This window comes from Aedes aegypti, chromosome 1, assembly GCF_002204515.2.
Source record: "Aedes aegypti strain LVP_AGWG chromosome 1, AaegL5.0 Primary Assembly, whole genome shotgun sequence".
Classification (NCBI taxonomy): Eukaryota; Metazoa; Arthropoda; class Insecta; order Diptera; family Culicidae; genus Aedes; species Aedes aegypti.
The window spans coordinates 43964717-43977878 of NC_035107.1; the positions used below are offsets into that span (position 1 = coordinate 43964717).

At 42.3% G+C, this 13162-nt stretch overlaps 1 long non-coding RNA gene across 1 annotated transcript; it reads right to left on the minus strand.

Annotated features, from left to right (window-relative positions):
• Window positions 1-679: 679 nt before the first annotated feature.
• On the minus strand, window positions 680-7165 carry LOC110674798. Its single transcript, XR_002499216.1, has 3 exons — window positions 6861-7165; window positions 6565-6805; window positions 680-1335 (listed from the first exon to the last, which is right to left on the minus strand). It is a non-coding gene; the product is annotated as an uncharacterized LOC110674798 (long non-coding RNA).
• Window positions 7166-13162: the final 5997 nt, after the last annotated feature.

Below are 13162 nucleotides of genomic sequence, written 5' to 3' on the forward strand. Positions count from 1 at the left end.
ATATTGAGATCTGAATAGACTAGCTTAACATAGGTTTGGTATAGTAAGCCTGATAAGTTTACTATATATGCTAATTCTTATGTTAGGTCTTAGAATCAACCGTTTCGAAATTACCCAAAAGGAGTGAGAGATACAACGTAATAGAATCCCGGCTAAAAAATTGTGACACAAACAAAATATTGGCACGCTACGTTTGTTATAGATTGGATGGCGTCCTAGCTAATAAATGTATGTTACGCACACTGTAGGAGTGTGCATTGAATGTATGGTGCCTGCATCGGCTAATCTTACATATAAACCATATGAGCATTTATTTTCACACTTTAAAAATTTGCGCGAAAGCCTATTCGTCAATAATAGTATAAAAAAAACAATACTTCTGATTGATGCACTCTTTGAACGGAGTTCAACTTTACAAATGGTAAAATGAGGATTTGATTTTTTTTTTATGACATCAAAATTTATCGGGACCAAAATTGTTGTTTTACGCTTTTGCAATGAGCATGATAAGTTCAATGCAATCTGTAAAACATATTAAGATCCTGATAAACTTATGAAGATAGACGAGGATATAAACAGAAAGGTGAACAGATCAACATGGATTGGATATTGTGAGCCTGATAAGTTTACAAGATTTTTTTTCAATCTTTTGTTGAGTTCATTTCATTGAATAGCCAAATGAAAATTTATGAATTTAATGTATGAACAAAATTGCCGCGAATTCTGAACTAATTAGCACTATGCTTAACATATTGAGATCTGAATAGACTAGCTTAACATAGGTTTAGTATAGTAAGCCTGATAAGTTTACAATATATGCTAATTCTTATGTTAGGTCTCTGAATCAATCGTTTTGAAACGAACGTGCAATGTGCAGAGATAGATTATTCTTTTGATCTATGATAATAATGTGAGCTAAACTGTGACCGATACCATAACAAAAATGTGAACTAAAATGTGCAGTAAAAAAAAGGGTAATGCTTGGAATAGTAGTTGCATTTCCCTCATACAATCAAAATGTTAGTTTTGTGTATTGCAATGGGACTGATAAGCTCGTTGTTGTTAGTAAAACGTTAAGGTCCTAAAAATAAATCAATTCAATAGGATGAATCACAAACACTTTTCAGCGTATTGGCCGTGCGAACCAACTTGGCCATGTGGCTGTTCGGATCGGCAGTTCCAAGGAAAATCTATTGGAGCTGATTAAATTCCTCGTTGGCAACCAGCCACGTATCATTCAGCGAAATTATCGTCGAGGAATGCTCTTATAGATGCTCCTCTACCTTGACGAAGCTCGTGAACGCATTCCGTATCTTTGGCCATCAGAGTCTCGCCCTGTAAAAAAATACAAAATTGGTTCAATGATCGATTTAATTTCATTTTTCTGTGCCAATCGCTACACTATAAAGTAACATTTTATCCCACCTCCCCATTTATTGCAACGAGATTACTCGCATCTTGCATCTATTGCAGGGCTAGTAGCGACTAAGCGTCGAGCTTTAGAGACCTGTCTAAAAAAATAAAGGGAAATATTGTAAGCCTTATAAGTTAACATGATTTACTATACCTCGTGAAAGATCTAGATATTTTATAAAAAATAGATTCTCCAAATATGTTTCAACTTTATGAAGATTTTGGGCCATATAATAGTTACATAATTAATAGCATAGCGTGCATGCTAGTTAAGATGTTATGATGACTGTTTTTAACAAAAGTGAATTGATGGAAAAATTCGATATTTTTTATTTTATAGAAAAATTACCAGACAAACGACTAAAGACTCCTCTGTATTGCTCAAAGAGTTAGACGATGAGAGGAAGCGCAATGCCTCGCTGCTAATCAAGTTAAAAAAAGCAAGGGCTAATAACAAGCTTCTGGAGCAGTCTATGGAAAATGGAAGTTTTGTACGAATGCACTCCACAATGCGAGAGGATAATTCACAAAACGACCATAATTCGATCATGTCATCAATGACCCACTTGTCATTCGCCTCCCTCCAAGTACCAGAGTGCAAACCTATCGAAGGGGAAGAGGAGATCGATCGCAAATCCTACGAGCAATGGAGACAAATGCTGGAAGCGTCTATGCAACTGGCCGGTGTTGTTGACGAAACAACAAAAATGAACATCTTCCGTATCAAAGCGGGTCATAAGTTACTTGATGTTCTTGAAAGTACGGTATCTAACACAGAGTCTCCAGATATTGCGGTTTACCCGTATTCGAATGCGGTACATCGCCTGGGTACATTTTATGGTTCTCGCGATTACATATTTATGCAGCGACAGAAACTTCGATCGTTGGCTCAAAAACCAGGAGAATCAGATGTAAAGTACGTAAAGCGTGTCATTTCGGTTGCCAAACTCTGCGATTTTGGAGAGTCTAATGTATCAGAACAGGTAGCAGACACAATTCAGTGTCATGCTCTCAACCGAAAAGTACGTGAGGCAGGAAGAAAGATTCTCAGAAAAGGCGGATCATTGGTTGATCTGTTAGAGAAGGTGCGAGCACTCGAAATGGAGCACTTGAACGAAGAAATGTTCGCCAAAAGTCACCGATCTACACAAGCAGAGGTTGCGGCTGTTACTTACGGAGGACCGAGGAATCCGCAATCAATCAACCACGGTGTCAGATTTCCAAGGTATCATCAAAATATGCAGCCAAGATTTTCCGGAAATGCAAGAGGCAATGGACAAGGAAGAGGTTTCGGCCGTAGGGAGTTCACCAGAAATGTAACATCGCGTGTCGAATGCTGGCGGTGCCTCAGCAGACAACATCAGGCTTCCACTTGTCATGCGGTTGACAAAATTTGTCGTAATTGTCAGATCAAAGGCCATATCGAGCGAGCGTGTCATCATAAACCGATGCAGAGATCTATCAAACGTCGTAACAGCAACGCGGACGAGGATGCAACGTATCCGAAGAAAATTGCGATAGTGAAGAAGGACGAGGAGGATGCATCTGAAGAAACCGTAAGTGTACCCATGACGGTATAGTTATTTTTATTCTTGTTCGTGTTGATATCACTGAGATTGTTCAATACGAATCATTTTTTTCTCAAACTCATCAATCTTAATTTGGATGGCTTATTCAAATTAAAGCCCCCTCTCGTTTAAAGTTGAATTCGAAATAAATAAATGAGTGGTAAAATTCATGTTTATTTTATTCTACGTGGGTTATAGGAGGATATACCATCTAAACCAACGGCGGAACCAAGCAAGGATACTGTTAATGTACCGGTTGATAATCGAACTCATAAGAGTAGCGATACAGCAAGTCATGAGGACGATTTTGAAATGTCTATTTGGTGCTTTGGAAGATTCCCCCGAGACATCAATAGCAATGGAATGGTTTTGGGACGCGTAGCTGGAGTAGAGGTTAAATTTTTAATTGACTCCGGCGCGGATGTGAATACCGTCAGCGGTGATACATTTCAATTCCTAAAAAGCAACGCTGAATCAAAACTCGGAATGTTAAACATTGTCGAAGGCAGTGATAGGCCACTCAAAGCTTATGCGACTGCACAGGAAATTGAGGTAATGGCAACATTTATAGCAGAACTTTTCATTAGCGATGATCGTCCCCGCACCATGGAAAAGTTCTATGTGGTTAATAACGCACGGGCGTTATTAGGTAGAAATACCGCCATTCGATACAGTGTTTTGCAAATTGGACTCGACGTTCCAGTACAAACTGTATCAGGTTTCAATTTCCCAGGTGAAATTTTAGCCCTGGCCGTCAACGCTGAGTTTCCCAAATTCAATGTGGCCCCAATTGTTCTGAATTACGATACAAGTATGGCACCTTCTCGAAGAATATTCACTAGCATACCGCCATCGCTGCGATCTGAAACTGGACGACGTCTTAATGATTTGTTGGAATCTGGAATAATCGAACGTGTTACCGATTCAATGGACAGGTCCTACTGCTCATCCCTGTTAGTCGTCCCTAAGGGGAAACACGACATTCGATTGGTAGTCGATTTAAGGGGTCCGAACAAGGCAATCATTCGTACTCCGTTCAAAATGCCTACGTTAGAGACTATTATGACTGATCTTCCTGGACGAAAATGGTTCTCGACTATAGATTTGACGAGTGCATTTTTTCACGTTGTACTGGACGAGAAGTCAAGACATTTGACAAATTTTTTCGCCGGAGACGGAATGTACCGCTTCAAAAGGTTGCCATTTGGACTTACAAATGCGCCTGATACATTTCAGGAAATTATGCAAACTGTGGTACTGGCAGGTTGCAAGGGTGTCCACAACTACCTTGATGACGTTTTGGTATTTGGAGATACAAAAGAAGAGCACGACGAGAACCTGCGAGTCGTGATGAAAAGGCTTCGTGAACATAATGTTAAAATCAACGAGGATAAATGTGTGTTTGGCGAACAATCCGTTAAATTTCTTGGTTTTCAACTTGGTCAGGATGGAATAAGATTGGAAGAAGAAAAACTCAAAGCGATTCGAGAATTTCGAAGACCGGAGTCTCAGCTTGAGGTGAAAAGTTTTCTAGGCTTGATGAATTTTGCGGAGAGGTTTATTCCATGCAGGGCTGACAAGACTGAAAAGCTTAGAGAACTTGCCAAGTCAGAGACGTTCTTCTGGAACGACGAACTGGAGGATGAATTTGTATTCATGAAAGAGAAGGCCCTTTCTACTATCTCGAAACTCGGATATTTTGACATCCATGATGATACTGAGCTCTTTGTGGATGCGTCTCCAATAGGACTTGGCGCTGTTATCGTCCAGTATAATAAGGAAGGCATACCAAGAATAATTTCTTGTGCATCGAAGGCGCTGACTGACACCGAACGTAGATATCCTCAAACGCAAAAAGAGGCGCTCGCTATAGTGTGGGGAGTCGAAAGATTTACTTTTTACTTGACGGGAAAAACGTTTGTGATTCGCACAGACTCAGAAGCAAACGAATTTATTTTTGGAGAAGGTTTGAAAACGACTAAGCGGGCGATATCCAGGGCAGAGGCTTGGGCATTGCGATTGCAAGCTTACGACTTTACGATGAAGCGGGTCCCGGGCTACCTAAATGTGGCTGATGCTTTATCTCGCCTGATATCAAAAGCTCAAGTTGACGAACCGTTTGATAACGATGACGGAAATAATTTGCTATATTCACTGGATGTTGGATGCATGAAGATAACTTGGCAGGATATTCAATTGGAATCCGAGAATGACGAGGAAATAATAGAAGTTCGAACATCGATGAAGTCAGGTGTATGGCCAAGAGAATATTCTCGCTATGCGGCGCAAGAGAAAGATTTGAGCACATTAGGTCCCCTTGTGCTTAAAGAAGACAAGACTACCTCGAAAACTGCGACCGTTGGCTCTGACAGAAGCACATCAAGGACACTTGGGATGTCCGGCCATGAAACGAATCCTTCGTGACTATTTTTGGTGGCCAAAACTAAGTGCGGATGTTGAAGAATTCGTCAAAGGTTGCGTGACATGCATAACGATCTCAAAGAAGAATCCACCAATTCCTTTGTCATGTCGTCAACTTCCAGAAGGGCCCTGGGAAATTCTCCAGGTGGATTTCCTTGCTATTCCTGGTTGTGGATATGGCGAATTTATGGTTTTGGTGGACACTTATTCTCGCTTTATCTCTGTGGTAGAGATGAGGCAAATCGATGCAAAAACAACCAACGAAGCTTTGCAGAAGATTTTCCTCACATGGGGACTGCCACTTGTGTTACAAAGTGATAACGGCCCTCCCTTCCAAAGTAATGAATTTGTAGAATTTTGGGAGTCGAGAGGTGTTGCGGTTCGAAAGTCCATTCCCCTATGCCCTCAAACTAATGGAGCAGTAGAACGCCAAAATCAGGGAATATTGAAGGCTCTGACAGCAGGAAGATTGGAAGGCACCAGTTGGAGAAAAGGGCTACAAGAATATGTACACGTACATAACACTTTGAAACCACACGCAAGACTCTGTATAACACCATTTGAACTATTAGTCGGCTGGAAGTATAGGGGATCTTTTCCAGCACTATGGAGTTCAAGGCAAGATCAAGTCGACAGAGAAGAAATTCGCGAACGAGATGTGACAACGAAATTTCAAAGCAAAATCTATGCTGACATTCGCCATAGCGCGAGACCATCTGATATTGCAGCTGGCGATTTGGTACTGATGGCTGTCCCGAGGAAGAACAAAACGGATCCGACCTTTACTACGGAACGCTACACTGTCTTGGCTAGAGATGGTGCGAAGGTAGTAGTCCGGAGCGTCAGAGGAGTGCAATATACACGCAACATTCAAGACTTCAAAAAAGTACCAGCAACTGACGAATTAGATAACGATGAAGAAACTCCGGAGAATTCAACACACCTTCCAGCACAAGAAGAAGTTGAATCGAAGGATTGTTCACCGGAACTGGTACAAAGGCCAAAGCGTACAATCCGTAAGCCTAGTCGATTGAAGGACATGTTTGTGTATCGTATCTACCAATAACGGCAGTATCGCGTTCTACGCAGTTGATGACATTGTCCACTTCGAAGACGTACCGAGGTGATCGGAATTAGCATTAGTATTCGAGATATAACTCACCAACACAGCTGTTTATTCGTATCACGGGCTTAATACTGACTGCTATAGGAAGGCGGAAGTGTTCACGGTAGTTTTGTTATCGGTAGCCATAGCCGTGCATCATTTTGATCGCATCCAGCATTGCGAATTTTGTATTTTTTTTTTTGCGAGATCGCAAACCAGTGGAATGATTCCTTTCATTGTTGCTAATAAATCTCATCGAAGCCACAGTAGAAATAATGTTGTTACATCATTGACTAATCTAAAATTAAGTTAAGCATTCAGCATTCGGTTAGTTTTTTGATTTATTCACTTACCTTGATAGTGAGAATATATAGTTCATTGATATCGTAGAGCCATAACCAAAAAACATCTCCACTCAGATGTTCCGTTCTATCGAGCTGTAAAGGGGTTGTGGAACAGTTTGCAAGAAGAGGGGTTTTGTTGGGCATCTCGCAAGTTTTTGGTTTGGTTTTCAATAATCAAATTTAGATCATTGCAAATTAGTTTTTCAATTGCAATTCACTTGTGCACTTGTGGTTGAACTAAAATATAATAACAAACTCCTTAGCGAAATGACAGGATAAAAGTGCCACCTTGCGTTGGTTACGAGAATTATTCAAATCAAGAGTAACATTTCAAAAGGGCATATTAAAAAATGACACATTGGTAAGAGCAACATTTCAAAACGGCATATTTATAATTATTCACAGTATACACTCGGAGAAATATTGGAATCCATATTAAAAACGTCACGATTTCTTAGTGGATTGATTTGTTCCTAAAAGATCGTTGGTGCGAAAACTATATGCACCACGCATAACAAGGCTATACGTGAGGACATTTTGCGATGGTGCATACAAGGGCTTGTTCATATATTTCATATCGCTTAAATTGGCCATTTTGGCACCCACCCCCTCGTGACGTTTTTTGTATTGATGATCTACAATTTTTGTATGAGCCGTAACAACGTTTGGATACCTACCCACCCCTTAAAGCATTATGAAAAAAAGTGAATGGGCCCCCAGGATAAACACTCTTGAAGTGTGCACGACAATGTAAATAAACAACCTTGCAAGCGAATGCTATCAAACCATACAATTTCCTTTGTAATCTAACGATAACTCCGATTTAAGAACGTAAAAAAAACATATGATAACAAAAGAGCCAATTAAACGTAGTTGTCTCATGGATCATCTTCTATATATTTTGTTACCCTAAATTTTAGTTTAAAGCATTTAATTTTACTTCACAGTTTGATTGATTCGTTTCTTCAGGAAAAGCATTGTCGAAAACAAAGAGAAACGCATCGGCGCATTTTTGGAGGTTCGTTATAATGAAATCACAGAGAAAGCAAATTTGCTGACATTATTCAAAGAATTGATATGACCACTTAAAATAATGTAGGAAGACCATAATATCCACTTTATAAAACAACATTCTTCACAAAAAAAGAACATAATTGAGAGCAAGTTGAGAGTTGAGAAAATATGTGCTCTACACAAATAAATATTTTGACCTGCCAGTTGTTTTCGCTCTTGTGTATTAAACATTAGGCTTAAACATTTAAGTGCGGATAGTGCTGCAATACCGTTCACATTGTATTTATTTTAACCTCAATCGTTATTTTTACATAAATAAAATAATAAAATTAGCCTTGGGACTTTCATGTTTTCATTATTTATAAACGAACAGAGATAACGATGAAGTGCAACGAAAATCCATCATTTTTACAAATTTTCTATAAATTTTTGAACAGTTTTGAGAGTAGGGGTGAGAGAAGATGTAGGTATTATAAGTATAAACAAAAAAAAAAGAAATTTAATATAAATAAAACAATTATTGAATGTAGGTATTATAAGTAAAGAAAAATGAAATAAAATATAAATGAATCAATTATTGGAAATAAAAATAAAAGAATGAATTATTGGACATATTGTTTAAGTACAGAACTGATATGAATAGACCTTCACAACAATTTGAAATTTGAACTAGTCTAACATATACGAATGAAAGCTTTTGATGATAATAAGCTCTTCCATTTCAATTAGCGAAAAAGCTTTATGACAACAGAGCTGAACGGAAGTCACTCGTCAGATTTGTTGAGAGTGGTAGAAAATTCTGACAAAGGTACTTGCGCTCACTCTCTTCATTCGCACTCTCGAAAAGTGTTAGCTGCAAGCACCAATGTTCTAGGAGGAGAATCAGTTTCGAGAAGAACTTTCTAGCGAGCGGACACAAGTAAAGTGTATCGTGTAAAACTATCGGCTTGTGCAATGGCCTCACCCGACACTTCCCTTCTTCCAGACGGTGGAGGTTTAGTCCCAATCGAGCTCGCCAACTGGGTGGTGATCTCTAGGATCTTTCGGAACCGGACACCGTAGCTGCAGGTATGGGTAGCCACAGAGCACAGTCTCGATCCACTATGGAGGCAGTTACTCCGTCGTGTAATTGTGCCACCAACTAGCACTACATGTTGGGATCAATCTGATCACCTTTAGTTGAGTGTGTAACTTACATTACCTGAATTCATACACACCTTGAACCGTTTTTGTTATTATGTATTTTACCGTGTAATAAATCCATTCCAATCTGAAATTCAAACTATACAGACGTGTTTGTGTTTTATTCCGCTCGTATCCCTGACTCGATCATCTCAGGTTATGTGCCCAGCGCTACGCCCTGCCGGCGGGAAGTTTCTTTGAAACCGCGTGTGTGCGATCGTCGGAAGAAAACGTGTGCGAACGTGTTTCGTCGGATCGAAGTGAAGGGATTTTTTTTTCGGACGAGTGAGAGTTTTTCCACGATGGAAGTGGACAGAAAGGTGTATCTATTCGACGGGAGCAATTTTGCTAATTGGTGCTTCCGGATGGAAGTCCATTTGGAGGAGCTCGGGCTTCTCTCGTGTATCGAACAGCCAGCGGAAGATGTGCCGGAATATCGTGTTGTTGCGACCGACGCAATTGAGGTTAAGTTGGAGAAGGAAAGGTTGTTGGCGGAAAGAAGAGTGAATGACGTAAAGTGCAAATCGGTCTTGATTCGGAACATAGCGGACTCGCAGCTTGAGTACGTCAAGCAGAAGCGAACGCCGGTAGAAATCTGGAGGGCCTTGCAAAGTGCATTCGCTCGGAAAGGAATTTCGGGCCAGTTCTTTCTGCTCAAAAAGTTGTCGGCAATGAAATACGATGATTGCGGTTCGTTGGAAGACCATCTGTTGGTGTTTGACAGAATAGTGCGCGATTTGCAATCAGCGGGTATCAACTTGGAGGAGCGGTTGATCGTTTTCTACCTGTTGCAAACGATGCCGCGGTCTTACGGTCAGTTGGTGACAGTACTCGAGACGCTTTCGGATGTTCAGTGTACGCTAGATTTCGTGCGGGCGCGGTTGCTGAACGAAAGTGTGAAACGTGCGAACAGTGACGATGCGCAGGCAGAAAACGAATCTGCTGCATTCGCTGGGAAATCGTTCCCCAAAAGTGATTATCGAGGCAAGAGCAAGTTGAAGTGTTTCTCCTGTGGAAAGCTCGGACACAAACGATCCGAGTGTCCGGATCGAAAGGATCAGGTGTCGGAAAAGGAGAAGAAGAAGAATGTGTACAAGGGAAAAGCTGACGTGAGCGAAAAAGAAGTGGCTTTCGTTAGCAGTCTGATTGGTGATAGTTCGGGTGGCAGTGCAAATGACTCGCTGAGCAGTGACGTTACGTGGATTTTGGACTCGGGGGCGTCCGACCATATGGTTGGAGCAGCAGAGTGGTTGCGTGATGTAAAGATGCTCGATGCGCCCGTGTTTATAAAAGTTGCGTCCGGGCAAGTGCTCGAGAGTAAATACAGTGGAACAGTGGACATGGTTGCACGTATTGGCAAGAAGCAACAGAAGTGCGTTGTGAGAGATGTTCTTTATGTTCCCGGACTGCGGTACAACTTGTTCTCGATACGACGGGTTGGTCTGTTGGGAATGGAAGTTGTGTTCGAGAAGAACAGCGCAGTGATAAAGCGCGACGGTGAGATCGTTTGCATTGCCAAACGAGAAGACTGCCTTTACGAGCTGGACTCGGACGTGCGGAAAGTGAAGAAATCGAAAGCCTTACTGAGTGATGAAGAATTGTGGCATCGGCGGTGTGGCCACATAGGAAAAAGTGGACTCATGAAACTGATAAATGAGGATATGGTGAAAGGCTTAGTGCTGAAGAAAAGTGAAAGAAAAGTTGTGTGAACCCTGCTTGAAGGGAAAGCAGACCCGGCGGCCCTTCATCGAGACGCCCTTGCCTAGGAGTACACGACCGCTGGAGCTGATTCACAGCGACGTGTGTGGAGGTATGAAACCCGCAGCATGGAACGGTAAGCGATACTACGTTTCTTTTACTGATGATTATACCCATTTTTCGGCGGTGTACATTTTGCACTCTAAAGACGAGGTTCACGATGCTTTCGTGACATTTGCGGCCATGGCAGAGTCGCACTTTGACAGCAGAATTTCGCGCCTCAGGTGCGATAACGGAGGCGAGTATGTGGGAGAGAAGTTTCGCGATTTCTGCCGGGTGAAGGGTATACAGTTGGAGTATACCGTTCCGTACACGCCGCAGCAAAATGCGTGAGCGAGCGGCTTAACCGGACCATTATGGACAAGGCAAGGGCGATGATAGAGGATGCAGGGATGGACAAAAATATGTGGTGCGAGGCGGTTTTGACAGCAGTCTTCATTATCAACCGGAGCCCAACAGCAGCGTTGCCTAGCGGAAAAACACCCTACGAGATGTGGTACGGCCATAAGCCCGATGTTTCTAAGTTCCGTATTTTCGGTAGTCGAGCTTTTAGTTTTATACCGAAGGAAAAGCGGAACAAGTTGGAGTCGCGTAGTAAGCCTTGCTTCTTCGTCGGATACGGTGTTAATGGGTATCGGCTGTGGGACGGGCGGAAAATCTTCATTGCCCGTGATGTTGCTGTTGAAGAATCTGCTAAGTTGTTGCGTGAGGAAAGCGAAAATGTTGGGGATGAGGGTTCCGAAACTGTGGAGTTAGCTGGACCACTGCGGGCGTCAACAACAGAAGCTGAGGCTACTGCGTTGAACAAACCTGGACCGGTCGGCGTGAATCCGAGAAAACGACCCTGAAGAGAGAGATCCCCTAGAAATCCGTCGAAGTGAACGAGTACGCAAGCCACCAACGAGAATGGAAGACTATTCTTGCGTGGCTTTCGCTCTCAACGCAGAGAGCTACGTAGACAACTTACCAGCCACATTCGAAGAACTACGAAAACGGGATGATTGGCCCGATTGGAAAGTAGCCGTGGACGAGGAGCTCAAGTCTTTGGCTGATAATGAGACGTGGGAACTGGTCGAGCTTCCAAAAGGTCGAAAACCAGTGGACTGTAAGTGGGTATTCCGCTTGAAAACCAACCCTGATGGTTCAATTCACAAAAGGAAGGCTAGGTTGGTCGCAAAGGGATTTACCCAGCGTTATGGCTACGATTTCCATGAAACGTACGCCCCTGTTATCAAGATGTCAACTGTGCGAATGATGCTGGCCTTGGCAAATCATCGCGGCTTCGTTGTTCACCAAATGGACGTCAAGGCAGCATTTCTCAACGGGGTCCTCACTGAAGACATATACATGCGTCAGCCCGAAGGATTTGAGGAGGGGGAGAAAGTGTGCAGGCTTCGCAAATCAATCTATGGGCTGAAGCAATCTTCCAAGACCTGGAACGATAGATTCGACGAATTCGTGAAGAAGATTGGATTCCGGCGCTGTGTGGAAGATATTTGTCTGTATGTTCGCCAAGGGAAGTTCGGTCCCGTTTATCTCGTGTTGTACGTCGATGATGCTCTTATTATGTCAAAGAATCTGCAGGAAGTCGAGACGGTCAAACGATTGCTATTAAGAGAATTTCGCATGGAGGATTTGGGCGAAGCTCAAATGTTTTTGGGCATCCGGATCGAGCGAGATATCAAGAAGGGAGAAATGAAGTTGAGTCAGCCAAGCTACACCGAGGCGATCCTTAAGCGTTTCGGTATGGAAGCCTGCAAGCCGGCCTCAACGCCAATGGCCACGAACTTGCAGCTACAGAAGTCATCGGAGGTAGAAAAGCTCGAGAAACCCTACCGTGAGTTAATAGGTTGCCTCACATATCTGATGGTAACCACATGTCCTGATATAAGTGCGGCTGTTTCATACTTCAGCCAATTTCAGTGCAATCCTTCTCAGGAACACTGGACATACGCCAAGAGAATACTACGATTCTTGAAAGGAACGATGCAGCATGGCTTGGTGTATAAAAGACAGGAATCGGCAAAGCAGATCACTGGTTTCGCAGACGCAAATTGGGCAACCGATCCCAATGATCGCCACTCTGTTTCGGGGTACGTATTTCAGACGTATGGAGCTACTACTTCCTGGAGTACTCGTAAGCAACGAACTATCGCTTTGTCATCTACGGAGTCAGAATGTAGCGCCTTATCCGACTGTATTTGTGAATCACTATGGATTTCAAAGTTATTCAAGGAGCTGAACATACTGGATAATGATACCGTTGTTATATTTGAGGATAACCAGTCGGCCATTGCGATTGCTCAACCAGAGGGTCCTTCAAAGAAGCTCAAGCACACAGACGTGAAATTGCAGTT